Source organism: Phasianus colchicus, chromosome 10, assembly GCF_987193195.1.
Source record: "Phasianus colchicus chromosome 10, bPhaCol1.hap1.1, whole genome shotgun sequence".
NCBI classification, from domain to species: domain Eukaryota; kingdom Metazoa; phylum Chordata; class Aves; order Galliformes; family Phasianidae; genus Phasianus; species Phasianus colchicus.
This window is the reverse complement of record NC_143445.1, coordinates 3822648-3837441: the sequence shown is the minus strand read 5'-3', so window position 1 is coordinate 3837441 and position 14794 is coordinate 3822648. Positions and strand designations below refer to the sequence as shown.

At 59.2% G+C, this 14794-nt stretch overlaps 7 non-coding genes across 7 annotated transcripts; all 7 read right to left on the bottom strand.

The window, feature by feature from the left end:
- Positions 1-578: 578 nt before the first annotated feature.
- On the bottom strand, positions 579-697 carry LOC149916536 (5S ribosomal RNA). The gene has a single exon (XR_016469880.1). It is a non-coding gene; the product is annotated as a 5S ribosomal RNA (ribosomal RNA).
- Positions 698-2657: 1960 nt separating this feature from the next.
- Positions 2658-2776, bottom strand: LOC149916535 (5S ribosomal RNA). The gene has a single exon (XR_016469879.1). It is a non-coding gene; the product is annotated as a 5S ribosomal RNA (ribosomal RNA).
- Positions 2777-4736: 1960 nt separating this feature from the next.
- On the bottom strand, positions 4737-4855 carry LOC149916534 (5S ribosomal RNA). Its single transcript, XR_016469878.1, has one exon. It is a non-coding gene; the product is annotated as a 5S ribosomal RNA (ribosomal RNA).
- Positions 4856-6815: 1960 nt separating this feature from the next.
- Positions 6816-6934, bottom strand: LOC149916533 (5S ribosomal RNA). Its single transcript, XR_016469877.1, has one exon. It is a non-coding gene; the product is annotated as a 5S ribosomal RNA (ribosomal RNA).
- Positions 6935-8893: 1959 nt separating this feature from the next.
- Positions 8894-9012, bottom strand: LOC149916532 (5S ribosomal RNA). Its single transcript, XR_016469876.1, has one exon. It is a non-coding gene; the product is annotated as a 5S ribosomal RNA (ribosomal RNA).
- A 1946-nt stretch (positions 9013-10958) lies between these two features.
- On the bottom strand, positions 10959-11077 carry LOC149916531 (5S ribosomal RNA). Its single transcript, XR_016469875.1, has one exon. It is a non-coding gene; the product is annotated as a 5S ribosomal RNA (ribosomal RNA).
- Positions 11078-13027: 1950 nt separating this feature from the next.
- Positions 13028-13146, bottom strand: LOC149916530 (5S ribosomal RNA). Its single transcript, XR_016469874.1, has one exon. It is a non-coding gene; the product is annotated as a 5S ribosomal RNA (ribosomal RNA).
- Positions 13147-14794: the final 1648 nt, after the last annotated feature.

The following is a 14794-nucleotide window of genomic DNA, read 5'->3' as shown; positions in this document are numbered from 1 at the left end:
CTGTTCTACGATCTTCCCAGGCACAGAGGTGAGACTCACCGGCCTGTAGTTCCCGGGGTCCTCCTTGCTCCCTTGCTTGTCAATGGCAGTGATGTGACCCTTCCTCCAGTCACCACCCACCACAGAAAGGGAAAAGTAGCAGCTCAGCCACAAACACAAAACGCAAGCCTACGGAACCCACGGCTCCCCGCCCCTCACCCATCCCAGCATACAAGCCGCCCCAACCCTGACGAGGGCTGACGACGTCCCCAGCATCCACCCTAGCCAAGGCGGCGTGGCAGAGAGGCACTAACAGCCCTGCAGCGGCCTTCTTCACGGCACCGCACGCACACGGCACGCACACGGGAAGCGTGCACGCACACACACGCGCGCGCACACACACACGCACGCACACACACACACACGCACACACGTGTCTCCCTGTCCTCCAAAAGCAACTAAAAGAGCGAACCCCCGCCAACCAGCACCCCCCCCCCCAGTCCCCCCAGCCGTCCCCCACCAACAGAGCGCTCGCAGCGGATCGGCTGTGCAAGTACAGCGCAGCGCCCAGCCCCGCGGGAGCGAAGCGGCGCAGCAAAAGCCTACAGCACCCGGTATTCCCAGGAGGTCTCCCATCCAAGTACTAACCAGGCCCGACCCTGCTTAGCTTCCGAGATCGGACGAGATCGGGCGTTGCCAGGGTGGGATGGCCGTAGGCACCTCATGCTCCTGCTCCAGCCCTCTTCTCGGCTTCTCACCACTGCCACACAATCACACAATCACAGAATGGCCACGGTTGGAAGGGAACTCAACCATCATCAAGCTCCAACCTCGCTGCCACACGCAGGGCCACCAACCGACACATTTCATACCACACCAGGCTGCCCAGGGCCCCATCCAACCTGGCCTTCAACACCTCCAGGGATGGACGGGGCATCCACAGCCTCTCTGCACAGCTCTTCCAGCACCTCACTGCTCTCATAGCAAAGAATTTCCCCCTGACGTCCAACCTAAATCTCCCCTCCGTCAACTTCAAACCATTTCCCCTTGTCCTGCTGTCCCTCACCCTTTGCAAGAGTTGATTCCCCTCCTGTTTGTAGGCTCCCTTTAGGTACTGAAAGGCTGCAATGAGCTCACCCCACAGCCTTCTTTTCTCCAGGCTGAACGAGCCCAGCTCCCTCAGCCTGTCCTCATAGGGGACGTGCTCCAGTCCCCTGATCATCTTCGTGGCCCTCCTCTGGACCCTCTCCAACAGCTCCCTGTCTTTCTTGTACTGGGGGCTCCACACTTGGACGCAGTACTCCAGATGGGGCCTCACAAGAGCAGAGTAGAGGGGAACAATCACCTCCCTGTCCCTGCTGGCCACCCTCTGCTGATGGAGCCCAGGATCCCATTTGCCTTCCGAGCCGCAAGGGCACACTGCTGGCTCATGTTAAGCTTTTCATCCATCACGACCCCCAGGTCCTTCTCCACAGGGCTGCTCTCAAGGACCGCTCCTTCCAGTCCGTAGGGATGCCTGGCATTCCTCCGGCCCAAGTGCAAAACTCTGCACTTTGCCGTGTTGAACCTCATCACGTTCACCCGGGCCCACCTTTCTAGCCTCTCGAGGTCCCTCTGAATGGCATCCTTTCCTTCAACTGTGTCGATCGCACCACTCAGCTCGGTGTCGTCAGCAAACTTGCTGAGGGTGCACTCGATTCCGTCATCGATGTCATTGATAAAGATGTTACAGAGCACCGGTCCCAAGACAGACCCCTGGGGGACGCCGCTCCTTACCGGCCTCCACCTGGACATGGAGCCATTGATGGCCACCCTCTGTCTGCGGCCTTTCAACCAGTTTCTTGTCCATCGAGTGGCCCACCCATCAAATCCACATCCCGCCAGTTTGGAGATAAGGATGTGGGGGGGGGCCATGTCAAAGGCCTTGCTCAGGTCCAGGTAAATGACATCGGTCGCCTTTCCCTTGTCCACCGATGCCGTCACTCCATCATAGAAGGCCACCAGATTGGTCAAGCACGACCTTCCTCTGGTGAAGCCGTGCTGGCTGTCACGGATCACACGCCCTTTCCTCATGTGATCAAGCATGTCATCCAGGAGGATCTGTTCTACGATCTTCCCAGGCACAGAGGTGAGACTCACCGGCCTGTAGTTCCCGGGGTCCTCCTTGCTCCCTTTCTTGTCAATGGCAGTGATGTGACCCTTCCTCCAGTCACCACCCACCACAGAAAGGGAAAAGTAGCAGCTCAGCCACAAACACAAAACGCAAGCCTACGGAACCCACGGCTCCCCGCCCCTCACCCATCCCAGCATACAAGCCGCCCCAACCCTGACGAGGGCTGACGACGTCCCCAGCATCCACCCTAGCCAAGGCGGCGTGGCAGAGAGGCACTAACAGCCCTGCAGCGGCCTTCTTCACGGCACCGCACGCACACGGCACGCACACGGGAAGCGTGCACGCACACACACGCGCGCGCACACACACACGCGCACACACACACACACACGCACACACGTGTCTCCCTGTCCTCCAAAAGCAACTAAAAGAGCGAACCCCCGCCAACCAGCACCCCCCCCCCCAGTCCCCCCAGCCGTCCCCCACCAACAGAGCGCTCGCAGCGGATCGGCTGTGCAAGTACAGCGCAGCGCCCAGCCCCGCAGGAGCGAAGCGGCGCAGCAAAAGCCTACAGCACCCGGTATTCCCAGGAGGTCTCCCATCCAAGTACTAACCAGGCCCGACCCTGCTTAGCTTCCGAGATCGGACGAGATCGGGCGTTGCCAGGGTGGGATGGCCGTAGGCACCTCATGCTCCTGCTCCAGCCCTCTTCTCGGCTTCTCACCACTGCCACACAATCACACAATCACAGAATGGCCACGGTTGGAAGGGAACTCAACCATCATCAAGCTCCAACCTCGCTGCCACACGCAGGGCCACCAACCGACACATTTCATACCACACCAGGCTGCCCAGGGCCCCATCCAACCTGGCCTTCAACACCTCCAGGGATGGACGGGGCATCCACAGCCTCTCTGCACAGCTCTTCCAGCACCTCACTGCTCTCATAGCAAAGAATTTCCCCCTGACGTCCAACCTAAATCTCCCCTCCGTCAACTTCAAACCATTTCCCCTTGTCCTGCTGTCCCTCACCCTTTGCAAGAGTTGATTCCCCTCCTGTTTGTAGGCTCCCTTTAGGTACTGAAAGGCTGCAATGAGCTCACCCCGCAGCCTTCTTTTCTCCAGGCTGAACGAGCCCAGCTCCCTCAGCCTGTCCTCATAGGGGACGTGCTCCAGTCCCCTGATCATCTTCGTGGCCCTCCTCTGGACCCTCTCCAACAGCTCCCTGTCTTTCTTGTACTGGGGGCTCCACACTTGGACGCAGTACTCCAGATGGGGCCTCACAAGAGCAGAGTAGAGGGGAACAATCACCTCCCTGTCCCTGCTGGCCACCCTCTGCTGATGGAGCCCAGGATCCCATTTGCCTTCCGAGCCGCAAGGGCACACTGCTGGCTCATGTTAAGCTTTTCATCCATCACGACCCCCAGGTCCTTCTCCACAGGGCTGCTCTCAAGGACCGCTCCTTCCAGTCCGTAGGGATGCCTGGCATTCCTCCGGCCCAAGTGCAAAACTCTGCACTTTGCCGTGTTGAACCTCATCACGTTCACCCGGGCCCACCTTTCTAGCCTCTCGAGGTCCCTCTGAATGGCATCCTTTCCTTCAACTGTGTCGATCGCACCACTCAGCTCGGTGTCGTCAGCAAACTTGCTGAGGGTGCACTCGATTCCGTCATCGATGTCATTGATAAAGATGTTACAGAGCACCGGTCCCAAGACAGACCCCTGGGGGACGCCGCTCCTTACCGGCCTCCACCTGGACATGGAGCCATTGATGGCCACCCTCTGTCTGCGGCCTTTCAACCAGTTTCTTGTCCATCGAGTGGCCCACCCATCAAATCCACATCCCGCCAGTTTGGAGATAAGGATGTGGGGGGGGGCCATGTCAAAGGCCTCGCTCAGGTCCAGGTAAATGACATCGGTCGCCTTTCCCTTGTCCACCGATGCCGTCACTCCATCATAGAAGGCCACCAGATTGGTCAAGCACGACCTTCCTCTGGTGAAGCCGTGCTGGCTGTCACGGATCACACGCCCTTTCCTCATGTGATCAAGCATGTCATCCAGGAGGATCTGTTCTACGATCTTCCCAGGCACAGAGGTGAGACTCACCGGCCTGTAGTTCCCGGGGTCCTCCTTGCTCCCTTGCTTGTCAATGGCAGTGATGTGACCCTTCCTCCAGTCACCACCCACCACAGAAAGGGAAAAGTAGCAGCTCAGCCACAAACACAAAACGCAAGCCTACGGAACCCACGGCTCCCCGCCCCTCACCCATCCCAGCATACAAGCCGCCCCAACCCTGACGAGGGCTGACGACGTCCCCAGCATCCACCCTAGCCAAGGCGGCGTGGCAGAGAGGCACTAACAGCCCTGCAGCGGCCTTCTTCACGGCACCGCACGCACACGGCACGCACACGGGAAGCGTGCACGCACACACACGCGCGCGCACACACACACGCACGCACACACACACACACGCACACACGTGTCTCCCTGTCCTCCAAAAGCAACTAAAAGAGCGAACCCCCGCCAACCAGCACCCCCCCCCCCAGTCCCCCCAGCCGTCCCCCACCAACAGAGCGCTCGCAGCGGATCGGCTGTGCAAGTACAGCGCAGCGCCCAGCCCCGCGGGAGCGAAGCGGCGCAGCAAAAGCCTACAGCACCCGGTATTCCCAGGAGGTCTCCCATCCAAGTACTAACCAGGCCCGACCCTGCTTAGCTTCCGAGATCGGACGAGATCGGGCGTTGCCAGGGTGGGATGGCCGTAGGCACCTCATGCTCCTGCTCCAGCCCTCTTCTCGGCTTCTCACCACTGCCACACAATCACACAATCACAGAATGGCCACGGTTGGAAGGGAACTCAACCATCATCAAGCTCCAACCTCGCTGCCACACGCAGGGCCACCAACCGACACATTTCATACCACACCAGGCTGCCCAGGGCCCCATCCAACCTGGCCTTCAACACCTCCAGGGATGGACGGGGCATCCACAGCCTCTCTGCACAGCTCTTCCAGCACCTCACTGCTCTCATAGCAAAGAATTTCCCCCTGACGTCCAACCTAAATCTCCCCTCCGTCAACTTCAAACCATTTCCCCTTGTCCTGCTGTCCCTCACCCTTTGCAAGAGTTGATTCCCCTCCTGTTTGTAGGCTCCCTTTAGGTACTGAAAGGCTGCAATGAGCTCACCCCACAGCCTTCTTTTCTCCAGGCTGAACGAGCCCAGCTCCCTCAGCCTGTCCTCATAGGGGACGTGCTCCAGTCCCCTGATCATCTTCGTGGCCCTCCTCTGGACCCTCTCCAACAGCTCCCTGTCTTTCTTGTACTGGGGGCTCCACACTTGGACGCAGTACTCCAGATGGGGCCTCACAAGAGCAGAGTAGAGGGGAACAATCACCTCCCTGTCCCTGCTGGCCACCCTCTGCTGATGGAGCCCAGGATCCCATTTGCCTTCCGAGCCGCAAGGGCACACTGCTGGCTCATGTTAAGCTTTTCATCCATCACGACCCCCAGGTCCTTCTCCACAGGGCTGCTCTCAAGGACCGCTCCTTCCAGTCCGTAGGGATGCCTGGCATTCCTCCGGCCCAAGTGCAAAACTCTGCACTTTGCCGTGTTGAACCTCATCACGTTCACCCGGGCCCACCTTTCTAGCCTCTCGAGGTCCCTCTGAATGGCATCCTTTCCTTCAACTGTGTCGATCGCACCACTCAGCTCGGTGTCGTCAGCAAACTTGCTGAGGGTGCACTCGATTCCGTCATCGATGTCATTGATAAAGATGTTACAGAGCACCGGTCCCAAGACAGACCCCTGGGGGACGCCGCTCCTTACCGGCCTCCACCTGGACATGGAGCCATTGATGGCCACCCTCTGTCTGCGGCCTTTCAACCAGTTTCTTGTCCATCGAGTGGCCCACCCATCAAATCCACATCCCGCCAGTTTGGAGATAAGGATGTGGGGGGGGGCCATGTCAAAGGCCTTGCTCAGGTCCAGGTAAATGACATCGGTCGCCTTTCCCTTGTCCACCGATGCCGTCACTCCATCATAGAAGGCCACCAGATTGGTCAAGCACGACCTTCCTCTGGTGAAGCCGTGCTGGCTGTCACGGATCACACGCCCTTTCCTCATGTGATCAAGCATGTCATCCAGGAGGATCTGTTCTACGATCTTCCCAGGCACAGAGGTGAGACTCACCGGCCTGTAGTTCCCGGGGTCCTCCTTGCTCCCTTTCTTGTCAATGGCAGTGATGTGACCCTTCCTCCAGTCACCACCCACCACAGAAAGGGAAAAGTAGCAGCTCAGCCACAAACACAAAACGCAAGCCTACGGAACCCACGGCTCCCCGCCCCTCACCCATCCCAGCATACAAGCCGCCCCAACCCTGACGAGGGCTGACGACGTCCCCAGCATCCACCCTAGCCAAGGCGGCGTGGCAGAGAGGCACTAACAGCCCTGCAGCGGCCTTCTTCACGGCACCGCACGCACACGGCACGCACACGGGAAGCGTGCACGCACACACACGCGCGCGCACACACACACGCGCACACACACACACACACGCACACACGTGTCTCCCTGTCCTCCAAAAGCAACTAAAAGAGCGAACCCCCGCCAACCAGCACCCCCCCCCCCAGTCCCCCCAGCCGTCCCCCACCAACAGAGCGCTCGCAGCGGATCGGCTGTGCAAGTACAGCGCAGCGCCCAGCCCCGCAGGAGCGAAGCGGCGCAGCAAAAGCCTACAGCACCCGGTATTCCCAGGAGGTCTCCCATCCAAGTACTAACCAGGCCCGACCCTGCTTAGCTTCCGAGATCGGACGAGATCGGGCGTTGCCAGGGTGGGATGGCCGTAGGCACCTCATGCTCCTGCTCCAGCCCTCTTCTCGGCTTCTCACCACTGCCACACAATCACACAATCACAGAATGGCCACGGTTGGAAGGGAACTCAACCATCATCAAGCTCCAACCTCGCTGCCACACGCAGGGCCACCAACCGACACATTTCATACCACACCAGGCTGCCCAGGGCCCCATCCAACCTGGCCTTCAACACCTCCAGGGATGGACGGGGCATCCACAGCCTCTCTGCACAGCTCTTCCAGCACCTCACTGCTCTCATAGCAAAGAATTTCCCCCTGACGTCCAACCTAAATCTCCCCTCCGTCAACTTCAAACCATTTCCCCTTGTCCTGCTGTCCCTCACCCTTTGCAAGAGTTGATTCCCCTCCTGTTTGTAGGCTCCCTTTAGGTACTGAAAGGCTGCAATGAGCTCACCCCGCAGCCTTCTTTTCTCCAGGCTGAACGAGCCCAGCTCCCTCAGCCTGTCCTCATAGGGGACGTGCTCCAGTCCCCTGATCATCTTCGTGGCCCTCCTCTGGACCCTCTCCAACAGCTCCCTGTCTTTCTTGTACTGGGGGCTCCACACTTGGACGCAGTACTCCAGATGGGGCCTCACAAGAGCAGAGTAGAGGGGAACAATCACCTCCCTGTCCCTGCTGGCCACCCTCTGCTGATGGAGCCCAGGATCCCATTTGCCTTCCGAGCCGCAAGGGCACACTGCTGGCTCATGTTAAGCTTTTCATCCATCACGACCCCCAGGTCCTTCTCCGCAGGGCTGCTCTCAAGGACCGCTCCTTCCAGTCCGTAGGGATGCCTGGCATTCCTCCGGCCCAAGTGCAAAACTCTGCACTTTGCCGTGTTGAACCTCATCACGTTCACCCGGGCCCACCTTTCTAGCCTCTCGAGGTCCCTCTGAATGGCATCCTTTCCTTCAACTGTGTCGATCGCACCACTCAGCTCGGTGTCGTCAGCAAACTTGCTGAGGGTGCACTCGATTCCGTCATCGATGTCATTGATAAAGATGTTACAGAGCACCGGTCCCAAGACAGACCCCTGGGGGACGCCGCTCCTTACCGGCCTCCACCTGGACAAGGAGCCATTGATGGCCACCCTCTGTCTGCGGCCTTTCAACCAGTTTCTTGTCCATCGAGTGGCCCACCCATCAAATCCACATCCCGCCAGTTTGGAGATAAAAATGTGGGGGGGGGCCATGTCAAAGGCCTTGCTCAGGTCCAGGTAAATGACATCGGTCGCCTTTCCCTTGTCCACCGATGCCGTCACTCCATCATAGAAGGCCACCAGATTGGTCAAGCACGACCTTCCTCTGGTGAAGCCGTGCTGGCTGTCACGGATCACACGCCCTTTCCTCATGTGATCAAGCATGTCATCCAGGAGGATCTGTTCTACGATCTTCCCAGGCACAGAGGTGAGACTCACCGGCCTGTAGTTCCCGGGGTCCTCCTTGCTCCCTTGCTTGTCAATGGCAGTGATGTGACCCTTCCTCCAGTCACCACCCACCACAGAAAGGGAAAAGTAGCAGCTCAGCCACAAACACAAAACGCAAGCCTACGGAACCCACGGCTCCCCGCCCCTCACCCATCCCAGCATACAAGCCGCCCCAACCCTGACGAGGGCTGACGACGTCCCCAGCATCCACCCTAGCCAAGGCGGCGTGGCAGAGCGGCACTAACAGCCCTGCAGCGGCCTTCTTCACGGCACCGCACGCACACGGCACGCACACGGGAAGCGTGCACGCACACACACGCGCGCGCACACACACACGCGCACACACACACACACACGCACACACGTGTCTCCCTGTCCTCCAAAAGCAACTAAAAGAGCGAACCCCCGCCAACCAGCACCCCCCCCCCAGTCCCCCCAGCCGTCCCCCACCAACAGAGCGCTCGCAGCGGATCGGCTGTGCAAGTACAGCGCAGCGCCCAGCCCCGCGGGAGCGAAGCGGCGCAGCAAAAGCCTACAGCACCCGGTATTCCCAGGAGGTCTCCCATCCAAGTACTAACCAGGCCCGACCCTGCTTAGCTTCCGAGATCGGACGAGATCGGGCGTTGCCAGGGTGGGATGGCCGTAGGCACCTCATGCTCCTGCTCCAGCCCTCTTCTCGGCTTCTCACCACTGCCACACAATCACACAATCACAGAATGGCCACGGTTGGAAGGGAACTCAACCATCATCAAGCTCCAACCTCGCTGCCACACGCAGGGCCACCAACCGACACATTTCATACCACACCAGGCTGCCCAGGGCCCCATCCAACCTGGCCTTCAACACCTCCAGGGATGGACGGGGCATCCACAGCCTCTCTGCACAGCTCTTCCAGCACCTCACTGCTCTCATAGCAAAGAATTTCCCCCTGACGTCCAACCTAAATCTCCCCTCCGTCAACTTCAAACCATTTCCCCTTGTCCTGCTGTCCCTCACCCTTTGCAAGAGTTGATTCCCCTCCTGTTTGTAGGCTCCCTTTAGGTACTGAAAGGCTGCAATGAGCCTTTTCTCCAGGCTGAACAAGCCCAGCTCCCTCAGCCTGTCCTCATAGGGGACGTGCTCCAGTCCCCTGATCATCTTCGTGGCCCTCCTCTGGACCCTCTCCAACAGCTCCCTGTCTTTCTTGTACTGGGGGCTCCACACTTGGACGCAGTACTCCAGATGGGGCCTCACAAGAGCAGAGTAGAGGGGAACAATCACCTCCCTGTCCCTGCTGGCCACCCTCTGCTGATGGAGCCCAGGATCCCATTTGCCTTCCGAGCCGCAAGGGCACACTGCTGGCTCATGTTAAGCTTTTCATCCATCACGACCCCCAGGTCCTTCTCCACAGGGCTGCTCTCAAGGACCGCTCCTTCCAGTCCGTAGGGATGCCTGGCATTCCTCCGGCCCAAGTGCAAAACTCTGCACTTTGCCGTGTTGAACCTCATCACGTTCACCCGGGCCCACCTTTCTAGCCTCTCGAGGTCCCTCTGAATGGCATCCATTCCTTCAACTGTGTCGACCGCAACACTCAGCTCGGTGTCGTCAGCAAACTTGCTGAGGGTGCACTCGATTCCGTCATCGATGTCATTGATAAAGATGTTACAGAGCACCGGTCCCAAGACAGACCCCTGGGGGACGCCGCTCCTTACCGGCCTCCACCTGGACATGGAGCCATTGATGGCCACCCTCTGTCTGCGGCCTTTCAACCAGTTTCTTGTCCATCGAGTGGCCCACCCATCAAATCCACATCCCGCCAGTTTGGAGATAAGGATGTGGGGGGGGGGCCATGTCAAAGGCCTTGCTCAGGTCCAGGTAAATGACATCGGTCGCCTTTCCCTTGTCCACCGATGCCGTCACTCCATCATAGAAGGCCACCAGATTGGTCAAGCACGACCTTCCTCTGGTGAAGCCGTGCTGGCTGTCACGGATCACACGCCCTTTCCTCATGTGATCAAGCATGTCATCCAGGAGGATCTGTTCTACGATCTTCCCAGGCACAGAGGTGAGACTCACCGGCCTGTAGTTCCCGGGGTCCTCCTTGCTCCCTTTCTTGTCAATGGCAGTGATGTGACCCTTCCTCCAGTCACCACCCACCACAGAAAGGGAAAAGTAGCAGCTCAGCCACAAACACAAAACGCAAGCCTACGGAACCCACGGCTCCCCGCCCCTCACCCATCCCAGCATACAAGCCGCCCCAACCCTGACGAGGGCTGACGACGTCCCCAGCATCCACCCTAGCCAAGGCGGCGTGGCAGAGAGGCACTAACAGCCCTGCAGCGGCCTTCTTCACGGCACCGCACGCACACGGCACGCACACGGGAAGCGTGCACGCACACACACGCGCGCGCACACACACACGCACGCACACACACACACACGCACACACGTGTCTCCCTGTCCTCCAAAAGCAACTAAAAGAGCGAACCCCCGCCAACCAGCACCCCCCCCCCCAGTCCCCCCAGCCGTCCCCCACCAACAGAGCGCTCGCAGCGGATCGGCTGTGCAAGTACAGCGCAGCGCCCAGCCCCGCGGGAGCGAAGCGGCGCAGCAAAAGCCTACAGCACCCGGTATTCCCAGGAGGTCTCCCATCCAAGTACTAACCAGGCCCGACCCTGCTTAGCTTCCGAGATCGGACGAGATCGGGCGTTGCCAGGGTGGGATGGCCGTAGGCACCTCATGCTCCTGCTCCAGCCCTCTTCTCGGCTTCTCACCACTGCCACACAATCACACAATCACAGAATGGCCACGGTTGGAAGGGAACTCAACCATCATCAAGCTCCAACCTCGCTGCCACACGCAGGGCCACCAACCGACACATTTCATACCACACCAGGCTGCCCAGGGCCCCATCCAACCTGGCCTTCAACACCTCCAGGGATGGACGGGGCATCCACAGCCTCTCTGCACAGCTCTTCCAGCACCTCACTGCTCTCATAGCAAAGAATTTCCCCCTGACGTCCAACCTAAATCTCCCCTCCGTCAACTTCAAACCATTTCCCCTTGTCCTGCTGTCCCTCACCCTTTGCAAGAGTTGATTCCCCTCCTGTTTGTAGGCTCCCTTTAGGTACTGAAAGGCTGCAATGAGCTCACCCCGCAGCCTTCTTTTCTCCAGGCTGAACGAGCCCAGCTCCCTCAGCCTGTCCTCATAGGGGACGTGCTCCAGTCCCCTGATCATCTTCGTGGCCCTCCTCTGGACCCTCTCCAACAGCTCCCTGTCTTTCTTGTACTGGGGGCTCCACACTTGGACGCAGTACTCCAGATGGGGCCTCACAAGAGCAGAGTAGAGGGGAACAATCACCTCCCTGTCCCTGCTGGCCACCCTCTGCTGATGGAGCCCAGGATCCCATTTGCCTTCCGAGCCGCAAGGGCACACTGCTGGCTCATGTTAAGCTTTTCATCCATCACGACCCCCAGGTCCTTCTCCACAGGGCTGCTCTCAAGGACCGCTCCTTCCAGTCCGTAGGGATGCCTGGCATTCCTCCGGCCCAAGTGCAAAACTCTGCACTTTGCCGTGTTGAACCTCATCACGTTCACCCGGGCCCACCTTTCTAGCCTCTCGAGGTCCCTCTGAATGGCATCCTTTCCTTCAACTGTGTCGATCGCACCACTCAGCTCGGTGTCGTCAGCAAACTTGCTGAGGGTGCACTCGATTCCGTCATCGATGTCATTGATAAAGATGTTACAGAGCACCGGTCCCAAGACAGACCCCTGGGGGACGCCGCTCCTTACCGGCCTCCACCTGGACAAGGAGCCATTGATGGCCACCCTCTGTCTGCGGCCTTTCAACCAGTTTCTTGTCCATCGAGTGGCCCACCCATCAAATCCACATCCCGCCAGTTTGGAGATAAGGATGTGGGGGGGGGCCATGTCAAAGGCCTCGCTCAGGTCCAGGTAAATGACATCGGTCGCCTTTCCCTTGTCCACCGATGCCGTCACTCCATCATAGAAGGCCACCAGATTGGTCAAGCACGACCTTCCTCTGGTGAAGCCGTGCTGGCTGTCACGGATCACACGCCCTTTCCTCATGTGATCAAGCATGTCATCCAGGAGGATCTGTTCTACGATCTTCCCAGGCACAGAGGTGAGACTCACCGGCCTGTAGTTCCCGGGGTCCTCCTTGCTCCCTTGCTTGTCAATGGCAGTGATGTGACCCTTCCTCCAGTCACCACCCACCACAGAAAGGGAAAAGTAGCAGCTCAGCCACAAACACAAAACGCAAGCCTACGGAACCCACGGCTCCCCGCCCCTCACCCATCCCAGCATACAAGCCGCCCCAACCCTGACGAGGGCTGACGACGTCCCCAGCATCCACCCTAGCCAAGGCGGCGTGGCAGAGAGGCACTAACAGCCCTGCAGTGGCCTTCTTCACGGCACCGCACGCACACGGCACGCACACGGGAAGCGTGCACGCACACACACGCGCGCGCACACACACACGCACACACACACACACACGTGTCTCCCTGTCCTCCAAAAGCAACTAAAAGAGCGAACCCCCGCCAACCAGCACCCCCCCCCCCAGTCCCCCCAGCCGTCCCCCACCAACAGAGCGCTCGCAGCGGATCGGCTGTGCAAGTACAGCGCAGCGCCCAGCCCCGCGGGAGCGAAGCGGCGCAGCAAAAGCCTACAGCACCCGGTATTCCCAGGAGGTCTCCCATCCAAGTACTAACCAGGCCCGACCCTGCTTAGCTTCCGAGATCGGACGAGATCGGGCGTTGCCAGGGTGGGATGGCCGTAGGCACCTCATGCTCCTGCTCCAGCCCTCTTCTCGGCTTCTCACCACTGCCACACAATCACACAATCACAGAATGGCCACGGTTGGAAGGGAACTCAACCATCATCAAGCTCCAACCTCGCTGCCACACGCAGGGCCACCAACCGACACATTTCATACCACACCAGGCTGCCCAGGGCCCCATCCAACCTGGCCTTCAACACCTCCAGGGATGGACGGGGCATCCACAGCCTCTCTGCACAGCTCTTCCAGCACCTCACTGCTCTCATAGCAAAGAATTTCCCCCTGACGTCCAACCTTAATCTCCCCTCCGTCAACTTCAAACCATTTCCCCTTGTCCTGCTGTCCCTCACCCTTTGCAAGAGTTGATTCCCCTCCTGTTTGTAGGCTCCCTTTAGGTACTGAAAGGCTGCAATGAGCCTTTTCTCCAGGCTGAACAAGCCCAGCTCCCTCAGCCTGTCCTCATAGGGGACGTGCTCCAGTCCCCTGATCATCTTCGTGGCCCTCCTCTGGACCCTCTCCAACAGCTCCCTGTCTTTCTTGTACTGGGGGCTCCACACTTGGACGCAGTACTCCAGATGGGGCCTCACAAGAGCAGAGTAGAGGGGAACAATCACCTCCCTGTCCCTGCTGGCCACCCTCTGCTGATGGAGCCCAGGATCCCATTTGCCTTCCGAGCCGCAAGGGCACACTGCTGGCTCATGTTAAGCTTTTCATCCATCACGACCCCCAGGTCCTTCTCCACAGGGCTGCTCTCGAGGACCGCTCCTTCCAGTCCGTAGGGATGCCTGGCATTCCTCCGGCCCAAGTGCAAAACTCTGCACTTTGCCGTGTTGAACCTCATCACGTTCACCCGGGCCCACCTTTCTAGCCTCTCGAGGTCCCTCTGAATGGCATCCATTCCTTCAACTGTGTCGACCGCAACACTCAGCTCGGTGTCGTCAGCAAACTTGCTGAGGGTGCACTCGATTCCGTCATCGATGTCATTGATAAAGATGTTACAGAGCACCGGTCCCAAGACAGACCCCTGGGGGACGCCGCTCCTTACCGGCCTCCACCTGGACATGGAGCCATTGATGGCCACCCTCTGTCTGCGGCCTTTCAACCAGTTTCTTGTCCATCGAGTGGCCCACCCATCAAATCCACATCCCGCCAGTTTGGAGATAAGGATGTGGGGGGGGGGCCATGTCAAAGGCCTTGCTCAGGTCCAGGTAAATGACATCGGTCGCCTTTCCCTTGTCCACCGATGCCGTCACTCCATCATAGAAGGCCACCAGATTGGTCAAGCACGACCTTCCTCTGGTGAAGCCGTGCTGGCTGTCACGGATCACACGCCCTTTCCTCATGTGATCAAGCATGTCATCCAGGAGGATCTGTTCTACGATCTTCCCAGGCACAGAGGTGAGACTCACCGGCCTGTAGTTCCCGGGGTCCTCCTTGCTCCCTTTCTTGTCAATGGCAGTGATGTGACCCTTCCTCCAGTCACCACCCACCACAGAAAGGGAAAAGTAGCAGCTCAGCCACAAACACAAAACGCAAGCCTACGGAACCCACGGCTCCCCGCCCCTCACCCATCCCAGCATACAAGCCGCCCCAACCCTGACGAGGGCTGACGACGTCCCCAGCATCCACCCTAGCCAAGGCGGCGTGGCA